We start from the raw sequence: 23,249 nt of genomic DNA on the forward strand, positions 1-23,249 counted from the left end.
GACAATTCTTTTAAGAGCAAACAGGGTGCAGGAATGTGTTAAAATAAATCATTTTATTGGAATATAAAATAATATCTCACTCGTGTATTATTTTCCATTAAAATGACTCTTTTTAACACATATCTCATTTGCACCAGTTAGATCACCTCTGATCATCATAGGAGATGCAGGAATTGTTGCTTGACTTCTTCCCCAGGACATTGTGGACTGAAAAGACCTATGAGGTTATGCAGCTCATATTATGTGCACTATGTTTTGTATTTCTAATGTTACTTCTTTGGTTGCTTCTGTAGAATGACCTTACACTTTATCAACAGAAACCCTTTTCTGGTGAATAATGTTCAAATTGATAGAATGTCACCAGCACCCTCTATGTGGCATAAGCAAGTATGTGTATTGTCTCTAAGTCAAAGTGGAATGTTTTGTAGCCACAAAGGCCCCCATCCTCAAGGCAGTAGTGTTGTTATTTGCAGCCTTGAAAAGTTATGTTATGCATTTAAGACAATATACAGTATGTCCTTGGGTTTTCTACATCTGATGTCTTGGTGATGTTCTGATAATTTGATTGATCTCTCTGATGACAGTGTTATCTGATGTTTTGTTATCATAGCACCCACCTATGAATGCCTGCAATGCTTTAAGGAGTGCACTGGATTACACAATCTTTCTACAACAGGTGTTCCTAATCTGGGGTCCATGGACCCCCAAGTGGTCCATGGATGGTTTTCATGAGGTCCGTGAGGGTCAGAAAAAAAATTACTTTTACATTCACTATACAGCCCTCCCTCTTGTCCCAATAAATTGTTTCCCATTGAAAAAAGTAATAAAAAAAAAAAAACCACACCCTGCCACTGCTTATAGTGCCCACTGTTAAACATCCTTTTACTCATTGCTGACTTACTGCACTTGTTTACCATATAAATTTGTATCAGTGTGCTCTGTACAGCTTCCATCTTGTGCAACTCGATAAAAGAACATGCTCATTCTTTTTAGTGCACAAAGCAAGGTCCATAATGACATGGATGAGCGAGTTTGGGGTGGAGCAACTTGACTGGCCTGCACAGAGTCCTGACCTCAACCCAATGGAACACCTTTGGGATGAATTAGAGTGGAGACTGCGAGCCAGGCCTTCTCTCCAACATCAGTGCCTGACCTCACAAATGCGCTTCTGGAAGAATGGTCAAACATTCCCAAAGACACACTCCTAAAACCGTGGACAGCCTTCCCAGAAGAGTTGAAGCTGTTATATCTACAAAGGGTGGACCAACTCAATATTGAAGCCTACGGACTAAGACTGGAATGCCATTAAGGTTCATATGTGTGTAAAGTGATGGGAAATTCTAAATTTTGGAGTTGTCAGCAAAACAAGATGTTTTCTTTCTCAGTTACCACTTTATGCAAAAGACACACTTCCTGAGGCCCAGTCTGTGCAGACAGTATGGCAACTTGCTGAATTGACAAGTTTCACAGGCAGTGTCAACTCACTAAGGAAACTCAAAAGCAGAAAAGGTATTCTTTTCTAAAACCTCCTTATATATCAAAGTCCTAATTTTAACTAACTGAGAACATGAGAGGAAGCCAAAGTCTAACTAGGGACTGGCCTAACAAAACAGAGGGGCACACAAGAACATACCAAATACAAAACAGGCTGATGTGACAGCACAGGTGAAGACGGTGGTAATCTGTTCCAGTGACAGGTGCCTAGGAGGAGAATTCCCCTCACTTTGTAGATATTTGCTCTCATTTTATGAAGTGTTTCTGGGAAAGGAAGTGAAGGAAATTCTCCCCAATGGGACATTGGCAGGAAAAAATAGCCAGCTTATTTTCATGTATACATAAAAAGACAATATATCTCTTTGATGTGTAGGTGCTTTTAGACCCACAGGAAAGTGACTGTGCCTTGAAAACAGTGCTACAATCCTTACATTTATTATTTATTTATTGGACGGCAATGTGTATTCAAGTCTGTTTTGGGAATGTGGGAAAATTTCACAGAGAATTGACTGATGCGTTCTGAAGCAAATCCATATTTGTTTTCATACCCATTCAGTGGCGGCTGGTGCTCAAAATTTTTGGGGGGGCGCAAACAGAAAAATGTAATAGGCATTGCTTTGCGTCGAAAAACGCTGTGAAAAATTGCGTGACTTTGAGGTCTCAAAAGTGTGAAAGGGGCCTTCAGTAATCAAGGTATAGCGTGCCCCCTTCAATGCACAGTGACCAGTGAGCCCCCTTAAATGCAGAGTGACCAGTGTGCCCCCTTCAATGCAGAGTGACCAGTGACCAGTGTGCCCCCATCAATGCAGAGTGACCAGTGATCAGTGTGCCCCCATCAATGCAGAGTGACCAGTGATCAGTGTGCCCCCATCAATGCAGAGTGACCAGCATGCCCCCTTCAATGCAGAGTGACCAGCATGCCCCGTTCAGTGCAGAGTGACCAGCGTGCCTCCTTCAATGCAGAGTGACCAGCGTGCCCCCTTCAATGCAGAGTGACCAGCGTGTACCCTTCAATGCAGAGTGACCAGCATGCCCCCTTCAATGCAGAGTGACCAGCATGCCCCCTTCAATGGAGAGTGACCAGCGTGCCCCCTTCAATGGAGAGTGACCAGTGCACTTACCTGATTTGTAGCGGCGGCTTCTCCTCAGTCCCCCGCGTCTCCCTGTGTCTCCTCGAGTCCTCCCACCTCCTCCTTAACCAATGGCATGGGTTCGCCCTTCGGCCAATCAGGAAACGGGTCTTGGACCCACTTCCTGAATGGCCAGGAGGAGGATCCATGTGACAATAGCGAATTTTCATTCGCTATTGTCACACAAATTGGTGGGCTAGGGCGCAGTGCTCTACACCCCGGACCCACCCTTTTCTGGAGCCTATTAGAGCCTCTGGCTCTAATCAGGTGCTTCAGAAAAAAAAAAAACACATTGAACTCCATGCGCCCGGTGCCCCGCATGTAGATTATGCCGCCACTGTGCCCATTCCTAGGTTATAGAATATATACTGTATACATAATGTGTGTATATAATATATATATATATATATATATATATATATATATATATATATAGCAGCCTGTATTGTATTTGGTATGTTCTTGTCCATATATAATATGTGTGTGTGTATCTATATCTCTATATATATATATTTTTTTTTTTTCCCCCCCCAAACTGCCCTTCTTGCACCATTAGACACAAATCTACATCCTACCTTACCTCATGATCATTAAAGCCATGAAAAGCAGGAGCTACAATGAGTGCTGCAGTCAGCATCCTTCCCTACCCCCAGCCTCACACCTCGCATTCAGCACTTCTAACCTCTACTCGGATATATAACTGTATGAAATATTCACAACTTCGCCTGGACTGGAATGACGGATGGGATTGTGAGTGCAAGTCCACGTCTAAAACGAAAAAAAAAAAAAAAAAGGGGGGGGGGTGTCTGCAGAATAAAAGGTATACATGTGTTTTATGTCTCCACAATGCATCCTTTTCCTAAACATTCTGTGTATCTCTGGTAGGATGTGTTAAATGTGTGGATAACATTACCCAGAGGGACTATAGTTATCAACTGAACTCCGCAGTGCATTCAGCGGTAGGAATTATGTTTGCATCATGTTAACCCATGGCAAGTATTAAAGCACACAGCAAAAACATATTACATAATTTTAAATTAACGTGAGGTAAAGAAAAATATATTTAAAATGATGGCTGAATTAGGGCTCATTCACACAGGCAGAGAAAAAACGCTACATTTAGATGCATACGGCAGATAGTTATCTACGCATCCAAACGCAGCACTATAGTAATTATTGAGTCCATTCACACTCCTGCATCTACATACAAAAAATGTGTCCTGCCTTTAGATGCGCATAAAGAAAGTAGGACACAGCTGCAGGTTTTATGCGCATGTGTGCAGTGGCGGCTGGTGCTCAAAATTTTTTTTTGGGGGGGGGGGGGGGGCGCAAACAGAAAAATGTAATAGGCATTGCTTTGCGGCAAGAAACGCTGTAAAAAATTGTGTGACAAAAGTGTGAAAGGGGCCTTCAGTAATTAAGGCATAGCGTGCCCCCTTTCAATGCACAGAGACCAGCGTGCCCCCTTTCAATGCACAGAGACCAGCGTGCTCCCTTTCAATGCACAGAGACCAGCATGCCCCCTTTCAATGCACAGGGACCAGCGTGCCCCCTTTCAATGCACAGAGACCAGCATGCCCCCTTTCAATGCACAGGGACCAGCATGCCCCCTTTCAATGCACAGGGACCTGCGTGCCCCCTTTCAATGCACAGGGACCAGCGTGCCCCCTTTCAATGCACAGGGACCTGCGTGCCCCCTTTCAATGCACATTGACCTGCGCACCCCCCTTCAATACACAGGGACCTGCGTGCCCCCTTTCAATGCACAGGGACCTGCGTGCCCCCTTTCAATGCACAGAGACCAGCGTGCCCCCTTTCAATGCACAGAGACCAGTGTGCCCCCTTTCAATGCAGAGATCATTGTGCCCCCTTTCAATGCAGAGATGCCAGCGTTCCCCCTTTCAATGCACAGAGACCAGCGTGCCCCCTTTCAATGCAGAGATGCCAGCGTGCCCCCTTTCAATGCAGAGATGCCAGCGTGCCAAGCGCCCCCCCTCCCCCCCTCCCCACTGAGACCAGTGCACTTACCTGTAGCGGCGGCTTCTCCTCAGTCCCCCAGCGTCTCCTCGAGTCCTCAGTCCTCCTGCCTCCTCCTCGGCCAATGGAATGGGGTTCGCCTTTCGGCCAATCAGGAAGCGCGTATCGGACCCACTTCCTGATTGGCCAGGAGGAGGATCCGTGTGACAATAGCAAATTTACATTCGCTATTGTCACACAATGGGTGGGCTCGGGGGCACTGATCTGCGCCCCGGGTCCACCCTTTGCTGAAGCCAATTAGAGCCTCTGGCTCTAATCAGGTGACAAAAAAAAAAAAAGCCCCATTTAACTCCATGCATCTGGCGCCCCGCATGTAGATTAGGGGGCCGGATGCATGGATAGGGGGGGCGGCGCCCCTGCACCCCCAACGCACCGGCCGCCACTGCATGCGTGCCTAAATGTGAATAAATGTGAGTACTTCAGGCACGTATTTTATAGAGGATCTTTCTTTCATGCAGAAACTAGGAGTCTAAATGCAGCTAAACGCAGCTTTTTTCTGACCGTGTGAATGAGCTTGTAGTGTTCACTGCCTTAACTGTGCAGGATGTCATTATATCTGTACATAACAATGATCATAGATGTGCGCAGGGAGTATACCAGATGTGCCTAATCCCTATATGTTGTGCTGGTTCCCCCCTCTTGTTGGCCCCGCAGTTTCGGGGGGGAGGACAATATTTCAGGATGCAGAGCGGGAAAAGGGCTAGTAAATACTGTATGTAATTTACTGGTCCCTTTTTTTTTTAATGGACACAGAGAACAGTTATTACTATGCTTCCATTTGTGAATGAAGCATGGTAAATGGTGTTTACTATGCTTCAGTTTGTAAATGAATAGGAAGCCACTCAGCACAGAGCACTTCCCTTTCATTCACTGGCTCATACAGCTGAGGCTGCAGAGATGTGCATGTGTGTTTGAGCTTTGGGGTGCACACCCTAATGCAATAGGCTGCGCACACTTATGACAATGATGTATATATTATAAGGCAATTCCCTGCTGTGCAATCACAATATATCAATAAATGTGATGAAATGAAAACGAATAACTAAATCCCTTCAATCAAATTAAATACTAATAAACATAGCAATAAACATATTAGACACACTATCTTAGTGCATAAGTGCCTCTACGTGAAATGTTTGTATCCCATATACATACCGTATTTATCGGCGTATAACACGCACTTTTTCCTCCTAAAAATGGAGGGCAAAACACTAGTGCGTGTTATATGCCGATGTAAAAAAAAAAAATAGTCCAGGCAGTGCTGAGTGGCAGAGGAGGGGGGCGGGCCCGGCCGAGTAGAAGGAAGGACGAGCGGTTGCTGTCATAAGTCCCGCCTCCTATGATAGACAGCACAGTGGTCCAATGCCGGGACGCGGAACGTGTGACATCTATCATAGGCGCCGGGACTTCTGATGACAGCGGACACTCATCCTCGCTTCTCCTCGGTCCGGCCCGCCCCGCTCTGCCTCTCAGCGCAGCTTTTTTCTTTTTAAAATATCGGTATATTATCGCTCTCTTCAATGGTGCTGGCGAGGCTGCTGTTGCTTTGCCCTGCATTGATGGACACTGCGCTGGCGAGGCTGCATTGGGGGACACTGCGCTGGCGAGGCAGCATTGGGGGACGCTGCGCTGGTGAGGCTGCATTGGGGGACACTGTGCTGACGAGGCTGCAATGGGGGACATTGCACTGGCGGGGCTGCAATGGGGGACACTGCACTGGCGGGGCTGCAATGGGGGACACTGCACTGGCGGGGCTGCAATGGGGGACACTGCACTGGCGAGGCTACAATGGGGGGACACTGCGCTGGCGAGGCTGCAATGGGGGACACTGCACTGGGGAGGCTGCAATGGGGAACACTGCACTGGCGAGGCTGCATTGGGGGACACTGCGCTGGCGAGTCTGCATTGGGGGACACTGAACTGGCGAGGTTGCATTGGTGGACACTGCGCTGGCGAGGCTGCATTTATGAACACTGCGCTGATGAGGCTGCATTCACGGGCACTGGTAATACTGCATTTGATTAAAAAAAAAAGTTCTGAGTTCAATGCTGTTTATTTCAATTTTAAGCTTTTTTCCTAAAATGGTATGTGCTCCCAAAAAGTCCTCAAGGCCAAAAACAAATAAGTAGTGTCTTCCTCCGCTTTGTGCTACGTGATCACTTCAATCATCAACAAGCAGTGGGTCCCACCACCTTTCTCCAAATGGGCTCACCTCCAATCATAGACCAGTAACTCTCGTCATTAGGTCTATATGTGCGTGTGCCCTTGGGGGTATGAATATGCTGCACTGTTTTCTCCTTTAAGGTCTTCTCCTTTAAGGCTTGCTACCCAGTTTGTGTCCCTTTAGGGGACAAGAACAAGACACATACTACTGTCCAATGACCATACATACAGAATAGGAATGGATACTGATGTAACGCTACCCCCATTGGGCCTGCTTTTAATAGTTCTTCCCAAATAATTTAGAGACTGCCCAACCCCACAAGAACCAGTCTTTCCACACTAGCAGTGACAAAGCTAGACATTCTTTTACCTGGATCAAAGACTTTGTTTGGTACCCCAGTATGGGTGAGTGAATGGAGGCTGAAATTTGGACCTAATGCTACATGTGTCACTGCACATGAAGCGTGAAGGCCTACACGATTATCATGTAGGCAAGGTTTGAATGAGGCGATTTCAAGCCTCACTTCCAAAGTGGAAAAGGAGGGGTGCTGCTAGGAAAGTAGTGAGCCCATAAGTGGGTCTTTACCACGTATGGACCATCCCACGCAGATATACTGTAGCAGGGCGGCCCTCCTGCGCAAAATCACATACCTGTACGTGATTTCGTGCACAGGGTCTGGGGCAAACACGCACGCCACCAGTGACCTGCTCCAATCAGCGGGTCTGGCACACGCAATGTCTGCTGGGACCCGCTGATCATTCACAGGAGAGGCAGAACGGCGGTCTGCCTATGTAAACAAGGCAGACCGCCGTTCTATCAGAGAGGAAGATGAAGATCTTGTGTTTCTGCCAAGCAGAAACACGGATCTCTGCCTGCCTCCAATTAAGCCACCCCCAACACAATTATAAAGCACTCTCTAGGAGCACATTTAACCGTTGATTGCCCCAACGTTAACCCCTTACCTTCCAGTGTCATTAGTACAGTGAGAGTGCATTTTTTTAACACTGATTTACAGATTTACAGATTTCTAACACTGTATTAGTGTTACTGGTCCCTAAAAAAAAAAAAAAAATGTGTCAATAGTCTTGGTTAGCTGTCCAATTGGTCTGCCCCAATGTTGCAGTCCTGCCAAAAATCGCTGATCGACGCCATTATAATTAAAAAAAGAAATAAATAAAAATTGAAGAAAAAAATCCCTTAGTTTGTAGATGCTATAACTTTTGCACAAACCAATTATTATACGCTTATTGGGATTTCTTTTACCAAAAAAATGCAGCAAATTACATACTGGCCTAAATTGATGAATACATTTTTTTTTTTTTTATTATTGGATATGTTTTATGGCATAAAAGAAAATATATATATATATATTTTTTGTTTGTTTGTTTTTGTTTTTTTGGGGTGATCAAAACCAGCAAAAGAAAGCTCTATTTATGTGGATACAAAGGACAAACTTTATTTGGGTACAGCGTCGCACGACCGCGCAATTGTCAGTTAAAGTACACAATGCTATATTGCAAAAAATGGCCTGGTCATGAAGGGGGGTAAACCTGCCAGGGCTTAAGTGGTTAATAAGGTCTGCTTCTGTGTGCTCTTCTTCCTTCCCAGTGGTGCCCGTCCTAATCTGCCACAGAGGTAAGGCTTGAAATCACCTCATTCTACAGTCATGGCTGGTTTATTAAAGGCCCGCCCTGCTGAGCTGTTTTTTTTTTTTTTTTTATGGTCCATCTGAGTTTAAAAAGATAAAGTAAAGTGAAGTAAATCTGCCACAGAGGTGAGAATCGAATGAAGCAATTTCAAGCCTAGCATCATAGACCCCTGGGCAAAGTAATGCACTGGGGCCCCTACCAAGGAGATCGTGACCTGCAATGCACTTATGCTACATATTGGAAGTGGCATTTTAGTCTGATTAGAACCAACAATTTAACAAATTATCCCAAGTTAATTTCACTCCCTGTACACACTATACCACGCTCTCTACACCCCCCCCCCCCCTATATATACACTGATCCTCTTTTCCACTGTATTAATGTTTTTATTATTTTTCTTTTGCAATTTTTAATTATTTTTTTACATTTTGTATTATTGTTTTACAATATTTTTATTATTTTTTACAACTTTTAGAAAAAAATATTCACAACGCTGATATCTCACTTTTGGAACAGAGAAAAGGAAATCCCTTTCTCTGCAGCCTCAGCTGCCCTGGAGATGAATGAATAGGAAGCACTCTGAGGCTTCCTGTTTATTCACAAACTGAAGCATAGTAAATACTAGGCCTGCGGAATATAATCGGAGCATCGATGCATCGTGATGCGACCCTTTGCGATTCTGCATCGATTCGGGGTGCCGTCAACATCGATTAAGAAATGACGTCATCAGCCGCGGCCACGCCCTATCGCACCTGGGAGAAAAAAAGTCACAAGATCACAGCTGATTGGTGGATTAGTGCGGGAAGTCACAAGAACACAGCTGATTGGTGGATTTGTGTGGGAGCTTAATAAAAAGGCTCTGCCCCTCCTCTTCCCTCTCTTTGACCCGGGCCGAGGCGCAGCAAGAACATCCCCCACTTGTATCGGCGTCCCACCTGCGGCCTTGCAGCCAAGAAGCCAGCCAGCCAAGCCAGTCCACACTCCAGTCCACACAGGAGCCCCGAGTGTTGCAGCCATCTAGGACCTGGAGCCCCAAGCGTCCTAGATGACTATGTCCACCAACGCTTAATGTACTTCCATCAAGCTCTCATGGTCACAGCCTGAATGGAGACCTGACAAGTTAAAGTAATCTCTATTCACAGAAGAAAAGTATATTTAAAGGGAAAACCTTTTTATTGTTTGGACAGAGTGGAGATGGATTAGAACACCTGTCAATTTTTTTTTTTTTGCTGTCTGTGTCCCTGTTAGGGAGAATCACAATTTCTATTTGTTGGCAATTGTTACATTAGGCACTGCTCTTATGTGTAAATTAATTAGTTAATAAACATTTTTAATACTGCACTTAGAGGCGTCCCCTCCACTTCTTATCCTTGTCAGTTGGAGTTGCTTCTACCCTCTAGAAGAGCTTCTTCGGTGTCAGTATAGCACCCCCTATGTCTCTCTGGATGACACTTCTACCCCACATTTGAGGATTGATCTCCTGGACAGAAGTGCCCTATGTACCAATGTGTAAATTAATGCCCAGTACCTATGGGTTTAATTGCATGCAGTGGTGTTTTGGGGGAAGCAAGTTCACTTCCCATTGGGAGGGTATACAGGGGAGTGGTCCCTAGGACATAGCATCTTTGGTCATATTGGAAAGCAAGGGAGGCCACGCATCCTGCAATGTGATCATTTGTGAATGAAGGAGCTACCCATGATGAGACCCAGAGTTGGGAAGGTGCATGACTGTTAGCCATGTGTACGGTATGTTTAAGCCAAATGTATGTGCGTCATTGTCACATCCAACCCATTGTCAAAGCAAGCCCATTGTCACAGCTAAACAATTGTCACAGCCAGATTATTGTACAGCCGTTGAATAGACTGAAAAGTTGTTTCAGCTCAAGTGATATCAAAAGGGATTTTTTTTGCAATACGATCGAGAAACTAAGTTCATGTTCAACTAATGGACTCATTGCTGAATCTTCCATTGTAATAGAAATGACTGTGTGGATGATACCTCTTATGCAGAGCAATGAAACATATGCGTGCCAGCATTGTGAACCACATACAATAACTAAGTTCATTTATTCTGCAAAGTCTGGCCACTTAATGAAGATAAGTTAATGTGTGCCCTTATTGTGTGTGCAATGAGGATACTGAAGTATATTTGAATAAGAGTGTTTAAAGTGCTTGTGTAACATCACTGTACAGAAGGAAGAGCAGCCAGTTTGGGGCAGGAAAAGTGATGGCCAGTGATGGAGAGTTCCAAAATGGTTTGGCGTATGTCTAGACTTAACATTTTCAGTGGAGGACCCCTGTTCTAGGGCCAGTGCTGTATTGAACCTTCCTAGGGACAGGGCCTGGACCAGGGAAGAAGCAAGGCTTTGCACAATTGTGGAGTTCCCTTCTAAACCCATGGGTTGGAGCAAGGCAAGTGTGCTGTGCTAGAGAACTGGTGGAGAGTATTTGGTATTCTGGACTGTTAACCTCAAAATGCTCCGAGGTCTGGTGCTGGGACAGTCGGAAGAGACCCATGTCATTGGTTGAGTAGGAAACATGGTCCTTCTAGGATATGCGTGGTGAGCTCACACATTTTGTAGTGGGTCAGCCGACATGTACAGCATGTTTTACCGCGTTGACGAACAGTGGTGCCCATTCAGTAGCCCCCTCCAGCGACATATTTGTACAGTTTACTGTCATCACTGAGGGTGAAAGTGAAATAAAATCACAAATTGTGAGTGATCACCAGAACAGGAATAGATGGGAAATCTTCCACTAGGGGAACTAGTTCTGGTGACTGCTGACAACCAGGGGTTACTTCACTTTGGAGGGTTTTCCTCTCACTTTAAGTTTTGGATTTGGCACAGGAAGCAAAGAAAAATCTCCTTCCTACTTTTAAGTAGGAACGAGTATTAAAGCCTGACTCCAGACAAAGATATTCTTTCCGGTTTGGTATAGAGGGACAAAAGGTTAGAACCGCTGTCAGTTTTTTGTTGTTGTTTTTCTCCCCATTGGGTAGATTTACTCAGAATGTCACAAAGGTATGACGTGATTGTTGGAGATACAACAGCTTTTAGCTTGTCAGATAAACTGCAGTTCACAAATAGGACAGTAGATGTCGCTAATGCTTAGTGATATGCTATGCATTCTCTATGATGTGTTGTCATTTCCTGTACACTGTACTGAACTTGTTGGTTATCTCTTCCTGTCTGTATTCTTCTTACAAATAATGAGGTGACATCTTTGATATCTGTGTTATGTTCCAATAAAGAAGCCAGTTCCTGTTTATTCCACAATGTCTGATCTGAATGGACTCCGCTGCACCCAGTGATCGCACTCTGCAACAGTGATGGGATCACTGTTTCACTGTGATAAACAGCAAAAAAAGTAGGTTTATGTAATGGAGTGGTAGTTACCGTATATACTCGAGTATAAGCCGACCCGAATATAAGCCGAGACCCCTACTTTTGCCACAAAAAAGTGGGAAAACTTATTGACTCGAGTATAAGCCTAGGGTGGGAAATGCTGCAGCTACTGGACCCAACTGGACCACCACGAGACACAAAATAGGGGCTGCGGGCATGGTACAGGAGATGGCGCAGGTCATAGTACAGGCATTGCACAGGTCATGGTAAGGGCATGGCACAGGTGATGGTACAGGCATGGCACAGGTGAAGGTATAGGCATGGCACAGGTCATGGTACATGCATGTTACAGGTCATGGTACAGGCATGGCACAGGTCACAGTACAGGCATGGCACAGGTCACGGTACAGGCATGGCACAGGTGATGGTATAGGCATAGTACAGGTGATGGTATAGGCATGGCACAGTATGTACAGGCATGGCACAGTATGTACAGGCATGGCACAGTATGTATAGGCATGGCACAGTATGTATAGGCATGGCACAGTATGTATAGGCATGGCACAGTAATTACAGGCATGGCACAGTATGTACAGGCATGGCACAGTAGGTATAGGCATGGCACAGTAATTACAGGCATGGCACAGTAATTACAGGCATGGCACAGTATGTACAGGCATGGCACAGTATGTATAGGCATGGCACAGTAGGTATAGGCATGGCACAGTAGGTATAGGCATGGCACAGTAATTACAGGCATGGCACAGTATGTACAGGCATGGCACAGTATGTACAGGCATGGCACAGTAGGTATAGGCATGGCACAGTAGGTATAGGCATGGCACAGTAGATGCAGTGCTGCGGGCATGGTACAGGAGAATGTCCTGTACCATGCCCGCAGCACTGCATGAGGAAATACAGGGGCTGCGGAGGCATCTCACTTACCTGTCGGTGAGGCGCCGTCTTCGATTTAAAAATCGCGCCACCCCGCGCCGCCATACGTCACCGCAAATGCGCCACAGATGCTCGGGAAAAGCCGAACACGTTCGGCTATTTCCGGGCATGCGGCACATGCGCAGTGACACGTCGGCGCCGAGCGGCGCCATTTTTAAAAAGACACTCCAGTCAGTGACTCGAGTATAAGCCGAGGGGTGCATTTTCAGCAGGAAAAAACATGCTGAAAAACTCGGCTTATACTCGAGTATATACGGTATTTCTCTCTGTGTCTTCCTGTGCCATGACACCCACACCCTCTCATTCTTTGACCTGGTGTCACTGGTATAGGAAGTGAGAAAAAATCTTCAGTGAGGTCACAGTAAGCAAATAAAATGAGTCAGTTTTTCTGACTCTTGCCCACTTTCTAGAAAGCTAAACAAACAAGTCTCTGTCTTATAGATGACTGAAAGGAACCCAGTGACTCCCTTTGTCTATATTCCTTTCTGTATGCTGAGGTGAAAGTCAAATCTTCAGAGTATCATTGTCAGTCAGTCGCTATTAACAATGATGCATTACATTATAGAAATCGAACATATAACACAATTACACTAAATGTACAGTAGTTTCAAGGACTTGTCTTTTTGATCATTCAAATAAATCCTGTTATCACTTTTCAATGCCTTTTAGTTTCAAAACTGTGTTTTCAATGGAATAGTAATAACATAATATATACCATTTAATATATACCATTTGGTCTCTGAATCATGCTTACTACGGGAGTTTTAGTGGGGAATTAATATAAAGATTACACTAGGTATTGGAAAAAAAAAATATATACTAGATATTGACCTAATGGGATAAAGTTTAGATTGAATCAACATGCATCTTTATATTTCAGGAGAAAATCAATTTTTGTGGTCACTGTTAAACTGAGGTACTGAGGTGGACATACTAAAAATTGAGATTACTAGCCAGTACTCTTCCAACACTAAAACCAACATCTACCAGTAATTTAAAAATTAGTGGTGAGAAGTGGCGCAAAAAAATTATAACAAAATCCAAAATACAATAAAAATCAAAGTAAAATCAGTGACACTGTCAGGTCACCTGCGGCACCAAGTGGATATTGTGGACCCAACAGCTGAATGCTGAGGGTCGATGCCTCTAAGGAGCAGCTATACAGGGTCCTGGACAGGGAGCTAGAGCATATGATTCCCCAGGGCATGGAGTCTAAGAGCCAGCAGGTTTTCCCTAGGGCCTCTGATGGTGATGATGGACTTGGCTGCAGCTGACTCCAGGTCGCGGCCCCCCAGGGTCTCTCAGCTCACGCTCATACAGTAGCTGGCTCTGGTGGATGGAGAGGAAGCAGCAGTCCAGGGAAAAAGGGATAGTTGAGAGAACAAGAAAAGGTCGGGGCAACAAGCAGACAGGGATGGTCAGGTGAACAACCAAAGTCAGTACATGGGAATCAGACATAGAGCACACGACAAGAATCACCCAATTTTAAACCAATCACACAATTGTTGCTCGGGCAAGACTGGCTTGCAGTGCGTGGGTTAAAATAGTGTTTCCTGTCAGGGCTGGGGTGGAACCATGCTGAGAGAAGATTACTTAAACACACAGGTGTGAGAGCACGGTCCCTAAAGCTGATACACAGACCAGAGGGGTAATGCCACGTACCTGGTCCTGAATCTGAAATGCTGAGAGGGCTCTCCTTGCGGCTGAGCGCTCGGTGTCCCTGAAGGTGGTAACAGGAAGCACGAAGGCCAAAGTAGCAGGGATTGCCAGTTGTGCTCCAGATAAGGGTTGGTGGTAGGGAGATCTCTCTGCAAGTGGACACCAGAGGAGGTGAGCACTTGGACCCAGGAGTGCTGAGGATGGTGCAGACTGCATACGGCTGGAAGCAGGTTGTTATAGAAAGTGCAGCAGACAGGATCAACAGGTAAGTACTGAAGGTGGGTACTGCAGGCTAGGTACAGCTGATGGGAACCAAGGCAGATCACAGCAGACAAGGCACAGCAGAAGGTGTAGTCAGGGATGGAAGCAGAGGTCAGTAAGCCAGTGGTCAGCAGATTAGATAGCAGAGTTGTGGTTAGGCAAGTCAGGGTCATACACAGAGCAGAAAACAAGAGAAGATCCGTGAACAATCCGAGGTCAGAGCTAGGAGCTAGACAAGATGATTTCAAGAGCAAGCCGGATTGACAACAGGTGATCAGAAGCAGCAGCAAATACAGGAACAGGAAGCAGGAAGCTGAAGACCAATCAGCAATGTCCATTAGCCACAGTCATACTTTTAAAGGCCTGAGGGTTCCGAGATATGACGTCCACTACGTGCGCTAGTGCACACACGTCTTTGCCATGGCGAACATGCATTCGAAATGCGTGTGTGTATATTTATGAAGGCGTGGCCATATGGAGAATTGGCTAATGTGCCAGGTTTGTGAGCGACTATTCTCCAGCTAATTCCCTGACAGGAAAGCAAATAGTCCAGGCATGAAACATTGCTGCAGATTTATGACAGACACCCAGTGAAAGTTCAGTGAAATAACTTCTAAAAATACATATATCAAATTGGGCTATAATTTGTGTTGGATCTCTGCTGTTATATCGATCTTCACAGCACACCACGTGTCAAATGTGCCACCACTTTCCCAAAAGATCTGCACTCACCACAACTTATTGCCTTACACTCTCGTGTTTGGCAATCAGGCAATGTACCCCTCAGGGTAGTGGATATTTCAGTAGTAGTGGTAGTGGTTGTCAGAGAACAATCCGCAGAAGAACTGGTATATCTGTCAATAGCCATCAGAATTGTGCATTGACAAATGGAAATGCTAATGTGCATGTGTACACGGGCAAGAACGGTCAAAAAGATACATGTGCCAGTGCGCACGTGTGTGCGCCAAAGGGCACGCAATGCGTGACAGATCCTGGCGACCAATGGCCTAGTTAAAACCAGGAGCAGCAACCACTAATTGCTGGATGATCATCAGCCTCCATGATTACTGTGCTTTATGTATCCTGATCTTGGACCTCCTGTTACCGACCCAGATTGCCTTTTGACCTGATTCACCTTGATTCCTGGGTCTGACCCTTGGCTTGAACTTCTGACTTGCTTCTGCTTGATCCACTGTGCTTGACCTAGGCTTGGCTCACTGACTCTGCTATTATCTGTTTACCCGTGTATGACTCTGGCTTGTTCCAGTTTCTGCTACCTGCCTATGTTTCTGACTGATCCAACATGTATGACCCTTGGCTCAGCTTCTGGTTCTGCTTCTTGCTTTGCCCTGCTGCCAAGTAAGCCCGGAACTGCTAAGGACACTTGCCCTACTGTGCATCCTGCCTGTTCCTGCTGCCATCCAGTGATCAGCTCTGCAGACTATTACAACTGGAAACCCGTGCTTCTTTGGGCACTGCATCCCCTGTACCACCTCCAGGGGTGTTCTGCACTTAGCCGAAAGGGGTGCCCTCTCAGAACTCTGGCCTCTGACACGGTACCTGATGTCAACGAGTCTGTGGTAGTGAGCCCTTATAGATCCCCAGCTCAGGATTCCCCAGGGTGTGGAGTCTAAGCCCCAGCCTGCTTCTTCACCAGGGCCCCTGATGGTGGGGATGGACTTGCAGCAGACTGGAACCAGGTCGCGGCCCCCAGGTAGGCCCAACTGAGGATGTGGAGACCGCTGGCGTGTGCAGAGTAAACAGGAGACTATAAGGAGATCCAAGAGACAAGCCAAGGTCAGGACAGGCAGCAGACGAACATAGACAGAGAAACAAAGCCAGGTCGGCACACAGGAGATCAGATACAATAGCCAAGGGGTACACGGATGGGAGCTCAGAGAACAGCGATGTTGCTGAAGCAAGGAGCAGTGCACTGAGCATGTGTATATATAGAGAAGCACACAGGGAGGTGACCCAGGAAGTAATAGACAGGAACAGGATATAACCCACAGTGGAGCAGGCGACACCCATAGGAGAACAGAGAAGCCAAACACCACATGTGAAGGGAGGCAAGATAGAGGCAATAGCAGCAAGGAGGTAATAGATACAAACAAAACTACAGGCTAACTTGTGACAACTGACAGTTGTTCTCAATCATCTAGGTGATTCCATATAGTTTCCATGTATAAAACAAAAAGAGAACTCCAATAGTGCAATAACATATGCTCAAATTTTTTAAAACATACATAAAATCTTCACCCGTTGCACTCACATGTAAAATACTGTTAAATCTCATGAAAAATAGAGGTGTGAGCCTCGCATAGTATGGTCCCAGCAGACTCAGTGTAAGAAATCCTGTGCCTCACCCTACCACTATTCACTGATGCAGGAACGTCACTTCTGGTACTGCGTGTAACATCACTTCCGGTTGCTGTGCAGCCACGTCCCAACACGCTTCGTCATTACGCCTTCGCCCTGGTCCTCCAACACTAACTGATATCATAACAATGACTCAAACACTTTACACATACGAGCTTATGGTCAAAACAAATTAAGTCCAGTACCTTTGACATTTGCACATGCATATGTAAGTCAATCCTACTAATGGAAGGACTTGTCCAAGACACTTACTAATGTTTGTTTGCTTTAGTTTGTTTCACTTCTTCTTTTTTTCTTATTCTGTACGTTATCCGACATCCCTTGACGCATTCTGTTCACTACATAACTGTTTGTTATACAATCCAATAAAAATCTATCAAAATGAAAAAGTAACATTACTTCCATCTGATGTGTGTGGGATACTGCTCGACCAATAGAAGCGAGGCTTGGTTCTGACGGACATACAATTAATTGTGCCTTCCTTCAAAGGAGCTGATACATAATGAAGATATAGTAGTAGGTGGACCTTCTTCTCGTCCTAGGCTACAACCCTCTACCTCTACTGCAACAAAAAGAGCACTCAGCAGATGATAAACTCTGAGGTAGGTATTGAGGAACTCCTAGCACAAAAGTTCAAATTATTTAGTGGTCTTTTTGAAAAGTTTATTGGTTAAAAGCATCAAATAAGGCCAACATGTTATAAAAGAATGAGGAGTCAAGGCATTTAAATTAAGTTACGTAATTTAGTTGTCTTGGAAAGTCAACAGTACGTGGCTTAGACCTTTGTATCTTCATGTACGGCAGGGTTTCTCAACCAGGGTTCAGTGGAACCTTAGGGTTCCTCCTGAGGTTGCTAGGGGTTCCTTGAGCAAAGGGCAATTTCTGCCTCTCAGATAAGTTTCCAATGACACCATTGTTCCTTTTAGCTATATGTAAGGGGGTAATTCTTCCCAATGATGACAAGAGTAGGGAGCATTCTTCCCACTGACTGTAGCACTAATGTGTCATGAGTTGTAGAATTTCTATTTTTCAAGGGTTCCTCTGTGTTGAAAAGGTTTAGAAAAGCTGTTGTACAGTCTTTATCAAGATCTAACATAGGTCTGATATTGCATCTCATTGTGATCCTAATAACATCCACTGCTCAAATCCTGAGAAAGGGGGAGGCCCTTTGCTCAAAACGCTTTGGATTTATTTGATGCCCTTAACCAATAAACATTCAAAAAAAGAACTCTAAGTGATATTAACTTATGAACTAGGTGCTCCCCAATACCCACCCCAGAGTTTCTCTGCAAAGCAGAATAAGAATGGTTCAAATAGGGTGAGGAGGATAGGATTAGCTTGAGTATTCTTTAGTAGATCTCACTGATAGCATGGATATTTTCAAGTGAGTTGTGCATGCTGGAGGGCAGATCTTGCACTTGCAGGAAATCAGTTACTTCTGTAAATGAATGTTCAATGGAAACTGAATGTTACAGCATTTGCAAAAATCTGATTTGTTGATAAATACAGGAATACATTGAGACTGAAGCATGCTTGCATTATTGACACCATCATACATTAGCTAACATTGCCTGTTTTGTCAGTTGAACATTTTAGCAAAAGATATATATATATACACATGTACAGCTATGAAATATGTATATGAATTTTTAATGTAGCCATTCGATATGTCACAGTGTAGATGAATCATCTGTTGTTTACTGTGTTTAAACTTTGATGGGGATGGGTTTTTTATTGAAATGAAAAATAAAAAAGCCAAAATCTAGAGCCATTTATCATCACATAGCCACTGCAGTAATAGTTTATTCTCTGTTTAGACCTTAGGCACTGTGTGAGTCCAACAAACGGACTTAAAGGAGTTCTATGGTCACAGCATCACTTTATTTTTATAACATCAGCACTGTGACAGTATTACAAACAATAGTTTTATTGATAATCAAATATAAACTTACTTGAAATCTTTTATGTTGTGAATGTTGCTTGTCTGCTGCCCATCTCTTTCCACAGCATTCTGGATTCCCTGCATGCCTTGCAGCTTCTCCTCTCTTATTTAATTATCATTTCTAGGCTTACATATCCCATGGTACATTGCTGCCTGCAAGCAGTAAATCCTGTGCTGACTCCGCCTCCTGAAACTCCTCCTCTCAGCACTTTTGTAGTTCAGAAGGCGGACCCTGGGAAAAATGTGACACATCAGTGTCTACGCATAGAGCATAGTGAATATATGTCACAGAATTTAAGCAAATAAACATGTAAGGGTCTTCACAAAATAGGTTTACAAACTTCAAGATCATTCTAATTATTAGTAGGCTAGAAGTAATTAAAACACAATGTGGAAATTAATATATTTCTAAATTTTGACCATAGATACACTTTAAATTTAGTCTGTATTCAGGGCAGACTCAACATAGTAATGCACCTTTACTAATGTCTTGATTCCCCCACCCACCAGGTAACACCACCATGTGACTTTGCTTGGCAATGGAAAATTGTTGCTTGGGCAAGTGCACTAAATAGTTGAAGGCAGGCAAGAGTGATCATGTATGCCCCACATTCAAAACTTCAGTTGAAGTAAAAGAAAGTACCCTCTGGTCAAATCTGAGAACTCAACAGCTTTCCCCAGAGATTCCAGCTAACCAGTTTGATTACTGGGCTTCTGGCCAACAAGAGATCTCTCTGGTTCTGTAAAAAAAAAAAAAAAACACAAAAGCTGTAAAAGCACATAAATTACATAATCCTGACATGACAAAAAGTCATGACATTACAAAACAAATCATTGAAATAAAATTCCATAATGTCCCCTTGATGTACATCCATGGTCAATCACGTTGTTTACTGATGTAAATTCATCTACAATTCATGGTGTCCATTAATGTAAATCCTTGTCATTCAAGACAGCCAATGATGTTACCTTGCTGCACTCCCATTGCTAAGTGTCAGATCCCTGGCGCTGTGGAAACATGGAAACATCAATGAACACCAGTTGATTGTGGCAGATATCACAGTGGGCAGGGTCTCGTGGTGAGGGTCACCAGATGGCTACTCCCCATGGCTATATAAGAACCAGCAGAGAGCAGAGCTGGCACAATGAGGGAAGATAGTGTTGGAAGAGGATCGGGTCAGTGGTGGGGAAAACAGCAGTGGCGGAGAAGACCGGAGTTACACTACACTGCCTTTTTTTGGGGTGAATGGGTAGAGGTGCAATGTACCCCATACTCATTCACATGGGGGGGCAGGATCAGGGGGTCCCTTGTCAAAGAGAGCTTCCAGATTCCGATAAGCTCCCCCACAACCACCGCCCAAAGGTTTTTGGGAAGAGCCCGCCCCGCCTCAAAGCACCCACACTTCATTTTGAGGGCTTGTGGCACAATGTGGTCCAGGAGGGGGGAGAGCCCACTCTTGCCCCCCCGCCCCCTTTTTGGACCTACCAGGCTGCATGCTCGGATAAGTATTTGGTATGCATTTTTGGGTGTGGTTTCCCCTCAAAATCCATACCAGACTGAAGGTCTGTATGTCCTCTATGCCCCCTTTTTTTTTCATTTTGGTGTAGGGTTCCCTTTTTAAGATCCACGCTAGACTCAAAGGGCCTGGTATTAATCTTTGGGGGAACCTCACGCAATTTTTTTTTTTTTTTTTATTTACCCCTTAAGATCTTCAGAGCACAAGTCACACCACAAGTAAGATGATGATGATCTGACTTGGATGCAACTTCTATTCAAATCAATAGGCTGAAAGTTGGATCAGTTAAGACAGCTCTCATAGGGAACCATTGATTTTCAATAGTGTCAGAGAAACGCTGCTAAAAGCTAACACAGCTAAACCTACAATGCAAAAAGCTACTAAAAGCATGTTTTTACAGCTGCTTTTTCCTGGCGTTGAAAGTGGCTTTGCAGCTAATTTTTTCTAACATCCTGTGTGCGTGAGGCCTTAATCTGAGTTCCTCTGGGGCTGTCCATCATCCAACATGTGTGTGAAATGGCCTAATTTTATCCCTGGTTCATGCCTTCTGGGCATGTGTGGTGCTTAAAAAACCAGTCCTCCTATTATATTGGTTGGAGAAGCAGTCCAAGGTCTGTGTACAGCATATGCAGTCATAAAAAGAGAAAAGAGTTGAAGCATGTCCCCCTCTGAGGGAAAGGATACACTAGGTCAGGGGTGTCAAGCTAAATTTCATGGTGGGCCGCATCAGCAGTATGGTTATCCTCAAAGGGCCAGTTGTATCTGGGGTGCACTATGTATAGAGTGCAGAGTTAAGTATTACACTACATATAGACTGCAGAGTTCAGGAGTGCATTATGTACAGAGTGCACAGTTCAGGATTAAGCTACGTACAGAGTTTAGGAGTGCGTTATGTACAGAGTGTAGGGTTCAGGAGTGTGCTATGTCCAAAGTGCAGTTCCAAAGGTTTCCTATGCAAAAGGTGCAGAGTTCAGGAGCACGCTACATACATAGGTTCAGGAGTGTGTTATGTACAGAGTGTAGGGTTCAGGAGTGTGCTATGTTCAAAGTGCAGTTCCAAAGGTTTCCTATGCACCAAGTGCAGAGTTCAGGGGTGCGCTATGTACAGAGTTCAGGGTTTATTGGTGTGCTGTGTATACAGTGCAGGGTTTATGGATGCAGTGCAAAGGTTTCTGTATTTACAAATGACTACAGGAGCAGAGGGTGAGAGCTGGAGGTGGTAAAATGGCATTTCCGCCACATTCTGGCTGGAAAATTGGAGGCGAAGGCCACATGACAAGGTCCTGTGGGCAGGATTCGGCCTTGTGTTTGAAATATGTGCCCTAGGTCTAATGGGGAATATCTTGTACTCTGCCCTCATTATAGGTGAGCACCACAGCAACCCCTCCCGTGCAGTTGTTAGGACTTTCAGACCCCTATGACTGTAATCTACCATAATATGGAACTACTGTTACCACGTGTACTAGATTGTTTTGCCAACTGCATGGAACTTTGTGAAACTGTTGATTTGTAATTTATTCTTATACCTTAGTAAAAGTTCTCAAAAGCCACTACAGTGCCTTCGTACTGGTTACAAATGTAAGTGTAAGGAAACCCTGCAATGTACGGCTAAGGAAAAGGCGAGAATATGGAAAGCCATAGAAATACTTTAGTGTGTAAGTAAAAACTTGGAAACAAAGCTAATGGTAGTTAGGGGAAGTGGTCACCCACCTGATGCGAGTAAATGTAACTTGTAAAGCTTCCTCTCAGCACGTCATGCACCAGTTGGCCTGGGCCCCCAGGTTCAATGAGCCCCAGGCATTTGGTTAGATCATGTAGCCCTAACCAGCAAACACGGCAGTTTGCAAGGGCTTGCACAAAAAGTAGCAAGTACCTGAATAACTGCATGTTTTAGGGGATGGAGAAAACATGGTCAAACACAGCTAAAGCAGTGCCTGTAGACTAAAACAGGCATCCAGAATTTAATACATCTTTCGTTTCTTTTTGGGGGCCTTGGTTTATTGTAAGATCTCGTCTGCATAGTATGGCCATGATTGGCAGCTAGGGAGCACTTCCAGAAGGAACCACAATAACCTCTCCAACTGTCCTTGCGGATCTCATGGTGGATAGGTGGATAGTTATTGCAGTGGTTTCTCCATTTAATGCTGGTAATTAACATCACTAGAGTTTATTTTCTAATAACTAACTTGAAGGTATGATCACTTTATAGGCTACAATTAGATAATGAATAACGTGATTTGGGATTAGCTCTGTCCATATCACAAATTCATTATTCTTTCCCTTAAAAATATACTTGGAAACACTGAATCAACATAAAGGAATTTACTTACTTCTGTTGTTATGTGCAATAAGCATATTAATGCGAATCATTCCGTTTCACGCAAATGTATTACTCTATTTTTTTAATTTTATTCAAATGTAATTTTACTAATCCTCTTGATATATAAGTGCTGTTAAATGGTTTTCACGACTTGCTTTTGCAGTAATCTAAACGAATTCAAGCAAACGCTCCTACAGGGCCTGAGAGTAATAAGGTCTGTCAGTTAGATAACGGTCAAGGCTAGACATCCTCTGGCAGACAGTGGGACATTGTGTTTGCTGCTCTTTAAAAGAATTCATGATATTGATGCTGAAAAATTGACCTTAACATTCGGCTAGTACATCAACCTTGCTGTGGTCTGTAGAATTACACATCTAGCAGTGTGCCCAATTGAAG

This window comes from Pelophylax lessonae (assembly GCF_965119305.1).
Source record: "Pelophylax lessonae genome assembly, chromosome: 4".
Taxonomy (NCBI): domain Eukaryota; kingdom Metazoa; phylum Chordata; class Amphibia; order Anura; family Ranidae; genus Pelophylax; species Pelophylax lessonae.